This window comes from Limulus polyphemus, unplaced genomic scaffold (assembly GCF_000517525.1).
Source record: "Limulus polyphemus unplaced genomic scaffold, Limulus_polyphemus-2.1.2 Scaffold684, whole genome shotgun sequence".
Lineage (NCBI taxonomy): Eukaryota > Metazoa > Arthropoda > Merostomata > Xiphosura > Limulidae > Limulus > Limulus polyphemus.
In genome coordinates, this window is record NW_013666294.1 from 79,970 (window position 1) to 94,552 (window position 14,583).

The 14,583-nt window shown below is 31.7% G+C and overlaps 1 pseudogene; it reads right to left on the bottom strand.

The window, feature by feature from the left end:
- The window catches only part of LOC106459934, a 107,758-nt pseudogene that overhangs the window by 37,369 nt on the left and 55,806 nt on the right, over positions 1 to 14,583 (bottom strand).

Genomic DNA, 14,583 nt, shown 5'->3' on the forward strand with positions numbered 1-14,583 from the left:
ATATATATATATATGTATATAATAATAATAATCACTGTAGACTCCCACTGGAGCATAGGGCCCCAACAACACCTCGCTGACGGAAGTTGTTGTTGCTGCAGTAATTTTTTAGCAGGTTGGTTTTTACGGGGCGGAGTTGCTAGCCCCGCGCCCAACCCTCCTCCTTTCTCATCCTGGACTTGGGACCAGGCAATGGTGGTGGCATCCCTGCCGGGGAACGAACCCGGTACCTTTGGATTAGAAATCCAATGCGTTATCCACTGCACTATAAGGACACTATCTATTGAATATTACTGTTAATTTTATCTTTGGCAGTTTTTGTCATGTTATTAAAATTTATAATATAAAGTTATAACTACTGCAGTTAACAAAATAAAGTATGAAAAGAAATATATTAATGAATGTAAATTAAGTGGAAAATGATTGGACATATAAGATGAAACTTTCTGTTCAACAATAAAAAAATTGAAATTTTACAACAAAACAAAGTATTTTTAGTTGTTAATTTTTTTTTTCCGAAATGGTGTCTCACAACAAAAATGATGGAAATACTACATCACATGATTTTTTACAGCTGAAACTAGATACTATTTTAAGAAGGAAAAAAAAAAATCCAGGTACGTCAGTGACACCTCCTCTGACCTGAGAAAGATTAAGCTGATAAAAAAAAAACCTCCTTTTAGTTAAGATTGTGTGGTTTAGTTATAGTAGGAAAGAAAAGCAATTACATTATCTTCCTCAAGCTATCCTAGTACCTGTATTATATGTAGTTTAGTGATGTTTTGTTGAAAAGAAATGATGAAGCTAATTTGCTTACCAGAGTACAGTTGGGTCACTGGCACTACGACTAAGATGGTAGGATATTGAAATAAGAATCCCACAGTAAACTGAAAACATGATGTTCTGGGATGGATTTCGTTGTTCCTGCATATGAAAAAATGAATCTTTAATGATTCTCCTTAGTTTTACCTAGAGGTAGATAAATACAACATTAAAGGTAACATTAAAATAAACCTGATAGTCTCTTCTAATATAGCTAGTGAATGAGACTTGGATTCTATGCTGTGTCTTTTAGTTAGTGAATAAAGTTTTGGACTCCAGGGTGAGTCCTTTCGCAACAGTGATTGAGATTTTGAAATCAATTCTGGGTCATTTAGCTAATGAATTAAAGTCAGGGCCTCATTGTAAAATCCTTCAGCAAGTGAATCAGGTTTTGGGCTCAATGCTGGTTTTTATACTTAGTGGATCAACTTTTCAATTTAATTCTGAATCCTTTAGGTGCAGTGACGAGAAGTTATGGATGTTTTGCTGAACCCTTTAGTTAATGAATGATATTTAGACTGGATACCATTTGTTTGTTTAGAATTTTCATGCAAAGCTATACAAGGGTTATATGCCCATAGCTGTCCCTAATTTTGAACTGATAAAACTAGAAGAAAAGCAATTAGTCAACAGTACCCACTCCAAACTGTAGGACTACTCTTGTCTTACCAAAGTGTAGATCTTTCACTTTTAGAGCACACCCACAGCCTCAAAATGCAGAGCATGTTTTTTTTTTTAGCAAAAGAACACAAACCATAAACCCTCAAATTCTCAGTCTGAGCATGCTAAGCAGTCACATCCAGTCTGACTCTATATCAAGTCCTTTACTTTTAGTAAGTGATATTTTGGATAATACGTAAGTTCTTTAGCTAGTGAATGAGATTTTACATTCAGTGATAAATCCTCTAGCTGATGAATCAGATTTTTGGCTCATTACTTGGTCCTTTAACCTGAAACAGTCTCTGATTCAATTCTGAGCCCTTATAAATCTAATGAATGGTGTTTTGGGTTTGATGCAAGGACCGTTTTCATTGCTAACCAAAAAGGCAGCAACAGATGTTCAAACAAAATAGTGACAACTAATTTTGATTATAATTCACTGCCAAAATATTTTTGGAAAAAAAAAAATTTTTTTAACAATATTGAAATAACATAACTCAATTTGTCCCAATTCCTGTTGAAGTTTCATGCACTTAATTTCAACCACAAATGAATGCACTAAATATATGTAATGTTTGCAAACAAACTTCACACTTTTTAGAAACAACTGTACATTTTTATAACCAATAAGATGAGGTGCATAAATTTTACATTGGCTACAAAATTACAGGTTTTGGTCACCATGGAAATCTAATATTCAATATAATAAATAATCTAATTCTGTGTAACAAAAATGTTTACCTCTACATTAAAATAAAGCAACGTCACCAAAAACATCTGTTTTTCAATAAACGGAAGAATACTACATAACTTTAATTAATATCGTTTTGTGTACACAGCACACAGTTTAGGCAAAAAAAAAACAACAAAAAAAAACGTTTAAGACACTCTTTTGAAGAAAAAATATTATATTTTCATTCCTTTCTACAAATTTTGAACTTATCCCTTGATGAAACTAATCATTAAATTATAGATACTTAATTAATACAGGAAACCAAAATCTAAAGCACTTTTGAAAGTTACACCTTGAATGTTCACCTCTCAATAAGAAAGATCAACTTTGAAAAAACAAGTGTCCATAATAACTGTATTTTTACATGGTATTATACCTATTGTTTTTTGTCCTTGTGCTATTGAAGTATAACCTATTGTTTGAATAAAATACTTAATGTAAGTTCATCAATCCTACACTCCACAGTGGCAACAGCCATACTTTTTAATGGTTGAGTTTGAACAAGACAGAAAAAATCTGCATCAACAAACATTCTTTTTACATATAAACTTATCAAACTATTGCTAATGCAATACTATTTGAAGAAAAATATTCAAAAAACATGTACAAATAATTTTAAGAAAATTATAGGTTGTCTCTCCATGATACTTAAAAAAATTGGTTGAATAAAAGAATTTGAAAAGTTACAGTAACATGACTCATAATCCAACAAGTAAGTTCATACGGTAAATCTTTCTTGACCAAATACCTCTGTACAGTCCCAAATATAGTGGACACAACACATGTAATGTTTGTTGGGAAGTTCTATTTTATCATTTTCCCTTTGAAAAGACCATGCATTCTATCATCGAGCCAATGCCTTTTTCAAAGGGAGCATTCCAGCTCCACAATGACCCAAGTACAGGATTGCCTAAAAGGCACCTGTCATAAGTTAACTGGCCACCACAAGATCTTAGATGCCTAGGTATTACTACAAAAACTTACCCTGAGACCACTGTATGCAAGACCATACAATACTGTTACTGTGAGTAAACTTCTGACGATGCAGTATGTGGCTGACAATAAACTTGTTGTAGCTGTAAAAAATATTACCTTGAAAGTTAGTAAAAGTATCTCACAAACACATTAAATAACTTTTTTTTAAATAATACAATAGACACTGACATCAATTAACTATGCTAAATAATTCAATTATTTAATAATAATTATTACTATCAAATACTCATACAAAATTTTATGAAAAATTACTGTTATTTCTTTCTTTCATCAATCACAGTAAAAACAGAAATTCAGACAAAGTAGCCAGCCTAACTCTTACTACACTTCACTATTTACCAAACCCAGCATACAGTATTACTGAATCAAATAAAATATTTTTTAATGGTTTTTCTCAACAATGATACTCATGACATGATACACATTAACTACCTTGCACATCACAAGAAGAAAATCTTGTAAGTTTCACAATACATATTAATTTTTTTAAAGATGTTTATTTTATTTCAATAGATAATATTTTGACACTGAATGCACATGGCATGAGAAAAAAATTAAACTGGATATGTCACTTTTTTTAAATGAAGAAAAAATCATGCCTGTTTGGTTTAGAGCAAAGCCACATTAGGCTAACTGCTGTGTTCACCATGGGGAATCGAACCATGGATTTTATCATGGTAAGTCCACAAACTTACCATTGTTCCACCGGCTGACAAAAAGAATTATGCAAGAATTCCAATAGATAGGAAAATATTTTCATAATATGCAATCCTTTGAAACAATGTGATAATTCTAGATTGACAATTAAGCTCATAATTAATTGATAATAGTGCATAAAATGACACAAACATACCGCTTGGTTTTATTGTTCATATCCCAATTAATATAAATTAATTAGAACTTGTATTATAATTTGCATCATTTAATACATACAAACTTTCATAAGTACTTATATTGGTTCTTTTACAAAATGACAGTGATTTTCATAACGGTATAAGTAAATATTTTATAACTGTAGAGGATAGTTTTATTTTTTCACAAGTAATACTTGTACTGTGGTATATTAACTCTTCTCAGCTCAGTATCTCAGGTTTTTATCAAGGGCAAAATGACAACATCAAGCTTTGAAAAATTATGTGCATTTTATCCCCCCCTCAAATTACCTCCAAAATAAAATTACAGCTGAAATGTTGATATTTTAAACTTTCTATTGATGTAAGTTTTGTTAGCATTTGTTTCGGATGAAGTAATAAAAAACCCATTAAAACTGCTAACCCTAATCTTCAATATTCACCCTCTTTTCTAATTATTGCTGAGATAATAAAAAATCATTACATTTCCTGTCTGCAAAGATAAAACTTGTCAATGATGAGCCTAAGCTACAAATATGTAAACTCTGCACATATTGAGGGTTAATTTGAAAACAGTGAATTTTTAAAGTTTGTAATGTCAAGAACTGTAAAATTCAACTATCAACGTTTTTTTCATGATTTTCAAGTGTCTGAATCTGACAAAATTGTAAATATATCATTTGAAACCTTGGATTATTTTATTTATAGCAACCTGTTTCCTGTAGTGTTCCTGTCCTTCCTTGTGCAGCTCTACTAAATTGCAAAATTTCTTAGTACATTTCAAGGTGTCTTGAAGCCAAGCAGGGTATTTGTCTTGTAAGTTAGGAACAGTTTATTATTTGCATGTTATGGAAATGTAATAAGTTAACTTGTGAATTTCCCTCCATGGTTATTTATTTTACTAAAGCAATTGCATTAGTAGCTAATTTTCTGTTTGCAAGAAGTCATGAGTTTTGTAATTCGAGGCCATGGTCAATACCAGCATCACATTTTGCTCTTGAGCAAAGGTAAAGCTGCAATGTCTTTTTTAAACACATATTGATAAATTAGTAAAACGAGAATACAGATAAGTTTTCTGTATAAAATAGAGTGAGATAACTACTATACATTTATATTAGCTTTAATGTTTTAGATAATTTTTTGTAACATTTCTTTCAACAATGTAGTATAGCACATAATGTCATTAGATCTCTGTGGTATATACATGAAAACTAGGCTACATGGATTATATCTAACAGTGTAGTAAATAGCTATGTTATATAGTGGTTTTTACTGTATTATAAATCACAGACCAAAACAAATCAAACTTATATTTTTAAAGGGTACTATAGTCACCACGATATCTATTTGAAGTGTCTATGTTTCAGATATGGTGACTCTTATGAGTTATTAACTTTTATTAATGCAAGGTCAGAGCAGGCATGATACCAATCACTGAGATGTAAAGGGTTAAATATGTAAGCCATTTTTTTTATTTATCTTGAAACATCAAATGTTTTTGATAGTTTAAAAAAAAATTTCCAAGTTCTATAAGGAATGTTGTATCTACCAAGATTGTGTTTTCCACTGAATCTTTTCTATAACAAGCATACTTTTTTCTTATAAATTGTGACTTTGAATGTTGCAAATTATCAGCTTCATAACCAAAAGAAGACCAAATCTTACAGCATTTTACTTTCCTTAGTTATGGAAGTTTCATTTTGTGTTATTGGGGTTAAAATAGAAAGCTGTGGTTTCCCAACTTTGTTGCTTTTGATACGGGATATATATTCCAAGTAAATATTCATTTGTAAAATATGTATATTTTTTATCAGTGATCAGCAGCTTGTTTGAGTTTGAATATTTCGTTTCTTTCCAGTTTTTTTGTTGGCATTGCCTGTTATCTTCAGCTTTGGCCTATTACCACAAGTTAATACATTTGTAATGTATGTTCTAGAACAAATTGATATTCATCTCTTTGGAAGTACAGGTGAGAGTAAAGTTTTTTTTTTATGATTACTTTCAATGATAAAATACACACAGAAAGGTGTTTCTTATATTATAACATTGCTATGCCATGTGGACTTGCCAGTTTTGGTTGTTATTAACTGTAGCATCTTAGAATTTTGGTGTATAAGAAGATAATATGAATTACATTAAAGCTTACCTATAAGAAGGTCCCGCATCTTTAGAATGACTCCTCGTGTAGTTATAGCAACTCCATACACACTGAAAGAAGAATAGTGGTCCTTGGAATCAAGTCGAGTCTGCAGACCTAGCAGCAACACACAACACAAACAGAAGTATACAGGACGGCTGTACAAGACCACACGGTTGTAACCCTAGCAACAAAACAAATAAACATTGTTACTAGGTGCAAATGTAAATTCTAGTAGGATACGCAATTGGAGGCTATAATATACTACAGCAAAAATATAGCCACCCCAAAAAAAACAACTGATATAATTAATACTGTGGGTATGCACTGCAGTTGTAAATGTTTAATGACATGTACTACTGTTGCATTGAAACTAGTTGAAAAGTAACTTCTAACTAAATAAAATCAAAAAGCAGTCAACAACCCTAGTTAGATATACTATTTTATTTAAACCCTACTCTTTATTAACAGTTGTACCAACAGTGTTACTTAAGTCCTTGACAAAGTGCTTATGGAAAAATATCAGGATCCAATATATACTAATTTACTACATGACTAGATATAGATCTTATTACACTGTTACCAATTGCTAACTTGTACATATAAGTACAATATACCATGAATTTAGTTTAAGTACTTTGCAGAGTTATCAATTAGGTAGGTTTAGTACATGTCATCATGTTTAAAGTACAGTGTTGTTTTGTTTTGTTACAGGTATAAGTACAGTGTTAATTACAGATCTAAACACTGAGCTGGTAGACTACACATGCAAGGGGGGTTAAGGAGTAATAAATACTTATTTAACACTGGGAATTTTACCGCACCTAAACAGTCCAACCAGATTTCATGCACTAACCTCTGCTGACAAGATTCTGGTGCACAGCAAAACTAAGATCAGAAACAAGACACAAGCATCTCTCAGAAGGATAAGCAAATGATGCAATGACATGAGAACTGGCCATCAGTCCTGCCAAAACCACAGCCATGTTCTGCGCATTCAACAGACATGCTGATGCGGACAAACCATCTTTTGTCATCCCTCCAGAAGAAATAGTGAAGCATCTAGGGGTAACATTTGACAGATAATTCAACTTCTTGAACCATGTTAATGTTACGATAACCAAAACTACCAAAGGGATCAATGCACCGAAAGTAGAATCATAAAACAAAGCCAAGGAATATAACATGCTTATGTGATACCAAAGTCTTACCTGCTATATCCTAGATTATGCATTATGATGATCAGTATGAGTGCCACTCAGCTAAATAATATTGAAAAGATACATAACACATGCTTATGATTGGGCACAGGATGTACTTCAGCCATCCCCACCAAGACCCTGTTACACCACAAAAGTCTCAGCAACATCAACAGTGCTTAGAAGACCATGCATTCCATCATTGTGCCACTGTCCTTTTCAACTGGGATATTCCAACTCTCATACTGAACCTGCAGACACCAAATAAGCAGGAGATTGCCTAAAAGATGCTTCAGAAGACAGTTTTAGGTGTAGAGATGATATACAGCCACTACTGAGATAATTGGTTACCACCAGATCTCAGAAATCTCATAAGAAGTATGTATGCTGCACCACTGTAATCTGTAGAAATCTACTTAAACAATAAATGTACAGATTAATCAAAGGGTGAAGCAGGAAAAGCCTGCTAGAACCAATCTGAAGACCACAATGGTCTTAATAGCCACAGATGGTTTCTACATTACAGCTAGTGAGAGAGCTGGTTGGGCATTCAAGTTTCCAACAAGCGGTACAAGATTAAAGAATGCCATAAAACAAGCTCTCCTCTAGATTGCTGAAAACAGTGAGCCACAAACACACAAACGTCCCCAACGTAGTATTTGTAAATGATTTGCAGATCCCATGCAGGGTAAAGCTAAATGAGAAAAGTGACAAGCTCACAAAACGAGCCCCTGCATTAAATCTGGCACAAATCTACTTGCAGGATATCAACCGCATCTACACCTGTAATGCAAACACAGCAACAATGGAAGGTCTTTGTCAATACTCAGAGAGAGAATGAGACTGCTGAAAACAAAGTACCATATTGGTGTAGTTAGGAAAAGCCCAAAACGGGGAATCAATAGGACAGTATACAGTCAGAAGCCCATTGCTGAATGTGAATAAACAAATATCTTCTATTTCCTGTGAGGGGTTAGTAGCTGTCTGCACAATTCCTGGGATTGTTACTTAAGTTCAAGTCAACTATGTAATAGATGATATATCAATAGTCAATGAATAAATAAATATCAAACAATTGTTGAATTAATAGTATGTAATTTTAGCAGCTCATCTAGTTCACAAATTTGATCATATAACAGCAATGGCATGACTTAAAAAATTATTCAGATATGCATATACTTTATGCTTTACTTTCTGGTTAACAATATGACCATTTATTAAACAGAAATACCATTCACTCTTAGAATTAGTACAAAGAATACCCTACTGGACTCTATAGCTAGTCAACATGTACATATACTGTCTTAAAACCTTTTTTGATTGAAGTATGAGAAGGTGTTAAGGAATAGCAATCAGGCTTAAGAATATCTTTAATATTCAACTGAATTTTACACAAGAATTTGTTCAAAAGTAGAAAGATACCCATTGAATTTATAAATATTAAAAACATTTTGTAGTCATTATGTTGTGTAGTTAGTGTCTTAAGTATGATAGATAACAGGCATTTAATTATTTGATACTGTATACAGCTATTTTAAGCAACAATAATATGAATGACAAAATTTCCCTCACTTAGTTTTTACTTTGTAAGAAACATGACTGAAAAATAACTTGAAATTTAATTATACATATTGCTCTACATTAATTTTAAGTTGCTCTTGTTGTATAATTGAGTTGTTTTATCAAACACTAGTTATCTTTTTTAACCTACTACGAAAGGGAATTCATCTTTCTATTCAAATAACTTTCACAATACTCAAACATACATGTGTTGGTGAGGCAGCATCAGGTTGGACGCTCTGTAAAAAAAAGAAAAGAATTTTTATGATATAACAGTTATGTTGAATCACACAGGTACCCAAAAACATATAGACAATGGTTGTTTCTTATTATATCATACAGTACAGACACAGGTAATATTAATTCTCTACTTTTCATCAATAATTTAATATATTTTTAATCTTTTCTTGAGAATTTTTGTTTACAGAATAGTTTTTAAAGAGAATATAGAATATTTACAACATAAATGAGAAATGAATTTAATGCACTAATTAAAAAAAAAGCCTCAAAGTTAACCTGTGATATGAAATTTTATTTTTGTTCTTGTTCTGCCTCATATATTAGCTCTGTCTCCCAATACAAAAAATAAACATTTTAATGTTCTACTTTTATTACTTAACTCAAAAGCTGAAAAAAAAAAGATAAACAGAAGAAGCTCCATTAAAAATTGATTGTGGGAATGTGATAAATACATATACATGTAGCTAACATACAGTAAAAGTGTACTCAATTTGTTTGTAATTTTTAGTACTATTTATAGCATGTATAATGATCTAATTGTTTTTGTCATGGTCTTAAAATTATAAGATTTTGTGGACTTTATATATATAAAATTATTAATATGAATTAAATACTTAATATTTTTTGTAGTAAGGTAGCATTTAATTTGTCACAAGAGAAGGAGTTTTATTATTTTTTGTGGTTTTCTTATTCAGAACACTATAAACACTGCTTGGTTAAGCTTACTTGACTGCCTAAACACCTACCTTAAGAAGTGTGTATTGACAACCTGCTATGACAAAACAAAACACAAAAATCCATATATCATGGAAAAAATTATTAGCAAGGCACAGAGCCCCAAGGACGGCGACCAGCACCACAAGCACCACGGACACCACATTTTCTGTGATGGTTAGATTCCTACAAAAAGTGACATAAAAATGGTTGTAAAAGTTACTATTATGCATCCACGTAACAATACTCATAAAAAAAATTGAAGCACATAATAAAAGCTATTACTTTCATTCCACATTTCAGCTGTTTGGTATTGTAAAAACATAGTCTAAATAACTTCTTAGCTTCCTCTTCATTCATCTATGTCAAATAAAATATCTATGATGATTGCAAGATAAGTTACCACAAAACTAACTCCAATTAAATACTAGAAACCATTGTTATTTATGAATATCAAATTTGTGGTCATATATATTTATGTTGTTTTAAAAACGTTTTTGATTGAACTATAAGAAAGTATTAAAGAATAGCAATCAGGCTTAAGAATTACTTTAATATTCTACTCAATTTTACACAAGAATTATTTCAACAGTAGAGAGATATCCATTGAACTTATCAGTATCAAAAATGTTTTATAGTCACTGTGTTGTGTAGTTAGTTTTAAATATGATAGTGAATGAGTGTTTGCTTATTTGATACTGTCTACGGCTGTTTAAACAACAATAATGTAAATGGCAAAATGTCTCTCTCTCTCGATTTTATTTTGAAAGCAGCATGACCCCACCATTCATTAATAGAAAAAAAGTAGAGTGAATAAAACCTAAATGCTACCACAATAAAAATTAGGTTACAGAAATATTTACTTGAAATTATCAAATTTGTGGTCATGGGCAGAAATGCAGTGTACAGAGTGAAACTGGACACTAGAAATCATACTTAAGAAGGTCAAGTTTTTGTTGGTCTTCAACAATATAGTCTACAGAGTGAAACTAGACAGCAGAAATCATACTAAAGAAGGTCAAGTTTTTGTTGGTGCATAGTCCATAAAATGAAAGTGGCCACTAAAAATTGTGCTTACTTATGAAGGTAAGATTTTTGGTGGTTGTCAACAACAAAGTAGTCCATAGTAAAACTACATATTATGAATATTTACTTAAAATATCACATTTACAGTGGCTTCCAGCAATGAAACCCCCACAGTTAAATTAGATACAGAAATATTTACTTGAAATTATCAAATTTCTGGGAGTTAACAGCAGGCAGTTCAAAGAGCTAACTAAAACTAGACACTGTTAAACCATGTGCAGGTAAAAATTTCTGATTCACAGTGATTGTTATGCTAGAAGCATTTACTTAAAATTATTAAATCTGTAGTGGTTGCCACAATGCAGCTATCAAGTTAGCTTAAATACTAAAAATCACTAGTTCTTTAAGAATGTCAAACTTGCCAACGAAACAGGCTGTAAAGTTAAACTGTGTATTATAAAAAATATATTTTTAGTGGTTGCCATTAGCATAGTCTACAATGATAAACTACATAATATAAATTATTTTCACTAAAGAACTTCAAGTTTGTGGGTTGCTGCAGAATGCAGGCTATAAAGTTAACTAGATATAAAAAAACAAAAAAAAAAACATTTGCTTAAAAATTAACTTATGATAGGTGCTAGAAGTTCAACCAAAAAAATTAAGTTACATATTAGAAAGCACATTTACTTCAAAGTATCATCTTTAATGGCTGGAAACAAAACACTCTACAGAGTTATGTTAGATACTAGAAATCATGTTTATCAAAAAATGTTTAAGTTGTGGTAGTTTCCAGCAAATGCACCTCAAGAATTAAATTAGATACTTGAAGCATTTACTTAAAAATATCCAATTTATAGTGGTTACTGACAATTTAGTTTGAAGAGCTAACTTAATCTAGATATTGAACTTATCTTTAATTAGGAATTCTGAGCTTCTCTAGAAATTGGCCAACAGAGGTTAAGCTAAATAATAAAAATTGCTTATTTTTAAAATTTTAACTTGTGGTTGTTGCCTTCAATGTACATTAGAAAGATAAATTAATCTAGATAATAACTAAGCTTTAGCTAGATAATATATGTCAGTCAAATTGGCTAACGACTGAACTCTGAACAGCCAAAATTTAAAAGAAAAAGTCAGTACTAGATGAAGTTCATCCAGCACTGGCAACTTTCTGGAAGTAAACATATTCTGAATCTTAACTTTCATGCATGATTTGCATAAAGATACATTATTTTCTGCATCATATTCTAACCAGAGTTGTATTTTAAACTATCCACTTTAAATATGATGACTCTCTTTTACAGAATTTCTTGACAATAACTTCTGTACATGGAGATCCAACATTTGGAGAACCTTTTCTAAGCTTACTTTGAGTAATCTTGTCAGAAAATTCAGAAATTTATAAAAATGTTATCTGCTACAGCTATTACTGAATGATACAAGCCCTGCTTGGAGTAAATTCCTAGAAAGTTGTCTTGAATCACTGAGGCAGCTACATAGACAAATATACACAGCCTACCAACAAGTAAATACACACCCATTACAGAAAGAATACCATTTCATTAAATATACAAAAAGAGAGAAAAGTTTACTATTATTACTTAATTGATGTGTCCTTTGCAGAAACATGGTTACAGATTGAACATACAAAATCTGAAATCTATATCTGTGAGATTGCACCATACTCCTGGCAAAAAACCTGGATGAGAATGTTACTAGAAGTTTGTTGTTTGGGATGCTTTTGGAGGGAATGATCAAGAATGAACCACACATGTTCAACAGGGTTCACATCTGACAACTGTCCTGGTCATCAGAAGGTGTTACTGCCCTAATCTTCAAGCCATAATTTTGTCACTCAGACTGAATAAGCAATATGGCATAAGAACATATCTTCATATAACACCAGCTGTGACCACATAGCTGTCCAAGTAGAACCTCACACCATAACAGAAATACCACTCATTTTTGTTTTGGCTTACTGACAGTTCAGTGAAAGTTCCTGACTGATAGTTGCCAAATCCAGATGCATCCACTGTCTGAGAAGTGAGCAAATCTGGACATGTCTGAAACAAATTACAATGTCCCAAAAGACAGGAGATTGCAAATGTGACTGCTGTCAACATACAATGTTGCCTAAAGTGAGAAGTAGCTTCCATCTAGCTACTCTGCCACTGTAGTTGATGCTATGAATGTAGCTTCTGATGGTATTGCATGTGAATTGGCAATTTTTTCCAACTTTCATATTCCAACCATGTGACCTCATTAAAATAAGTTAGGCCTCCCACCAGGTTATAGGCAAAAAACACAGCTAAATACAGAGGAATGTAGTCAAAAATATATGGATAATATAGGGTGGATGTCCAAAAAACAGGGCAGATAAAAGGTATATTATTTCAAAAAGACTACAAAAATGAGAACAACTTACCTGAAACACAAGTATGTATCTAACTTACACTTGCAATGATACTAAGCTAGCTAGTTTAATTTCAGGCACCCTAGTAAACTATAATACAAATAACCTATTAGTATTCATAACAAATGGTAGAAAGTAGTAATGAAATATATCATTGCAAGAACATAAGTTAAAGACATACAAATATGAAATGCTAAAATTCTCAAGACTTATCACATGGTGATTAACTACAGGAGTACACAATATTGTTCCAGTTTTAGAGAAAGTGTAAGAAACAACTGAATATATGATACAATATCTAATACTTTTTATGTCATTACTCAAGACTCATCACTTTGTGACACAGTGCAGATTTAATTGGAAGTATTGTTCTTTTAGTCACCTTTTAAACCAATGTTGAAATATATGAAATTTCAAACTGAAAACATTTCAAATTCATAATCTTTAAGGGACTTTGAAAATTGTTCCAAAATAATTTCAGGATCAAAATCCAGGTTTTTGACCAACATGTTTTCAAATAAAAACCCTAACTACAAGGATTTTCAAAATCAAAATTGAAAAACCTCTTTTACACACCACTTCTCAGTTTTCCTTCAGTAGTATAACATGGGTTTACCCTTTCTTTAGGAATTTGACATATTAATTTTTCAGTTGGGCCTCAACTGAACTGTTATCCCATGATATGTTAAGAATTGTTTTCTTCATGATCTGCCAGCACCTAGCACCTTCTAACTTCATGCCAACAGTTCTGGAATGTAAGCTTGAAACCACATAATGTTCTCACTAATATAATAAGCCATGAGAAAAATACACATTTTGTACTGAAAAGTAATAATTGCTCATAGTACGAAACTGTGTATAATGAAAGGTAATAATTGCTCATAGTACGAAACTGTGTATAATGAAAGGTAATAATTGCTCATAGTACGAAACTGTGTATAATGAAAGGTAATAATTGCTCATAGTACGAAACTGTGTATAATGAAAGGTAATAATTACTCATAGTATGAAACTGTGTATTAACCAGCATAATCAATAGCAGCCATCAGAAAGTGAGTCAATTCTCTTTCTACAATGTTTATAAAATCAATAAACACACAATAGCAGTTTTATAAAACTTGAAGGAGTTTAGCAGGTGACACTAGCCTAGCAATTCATAGCACCTTTAATAATTAAAATAAATAATATGTATCTTAGAGTTTAATTTTTAATTAAAATAAATGAATAAC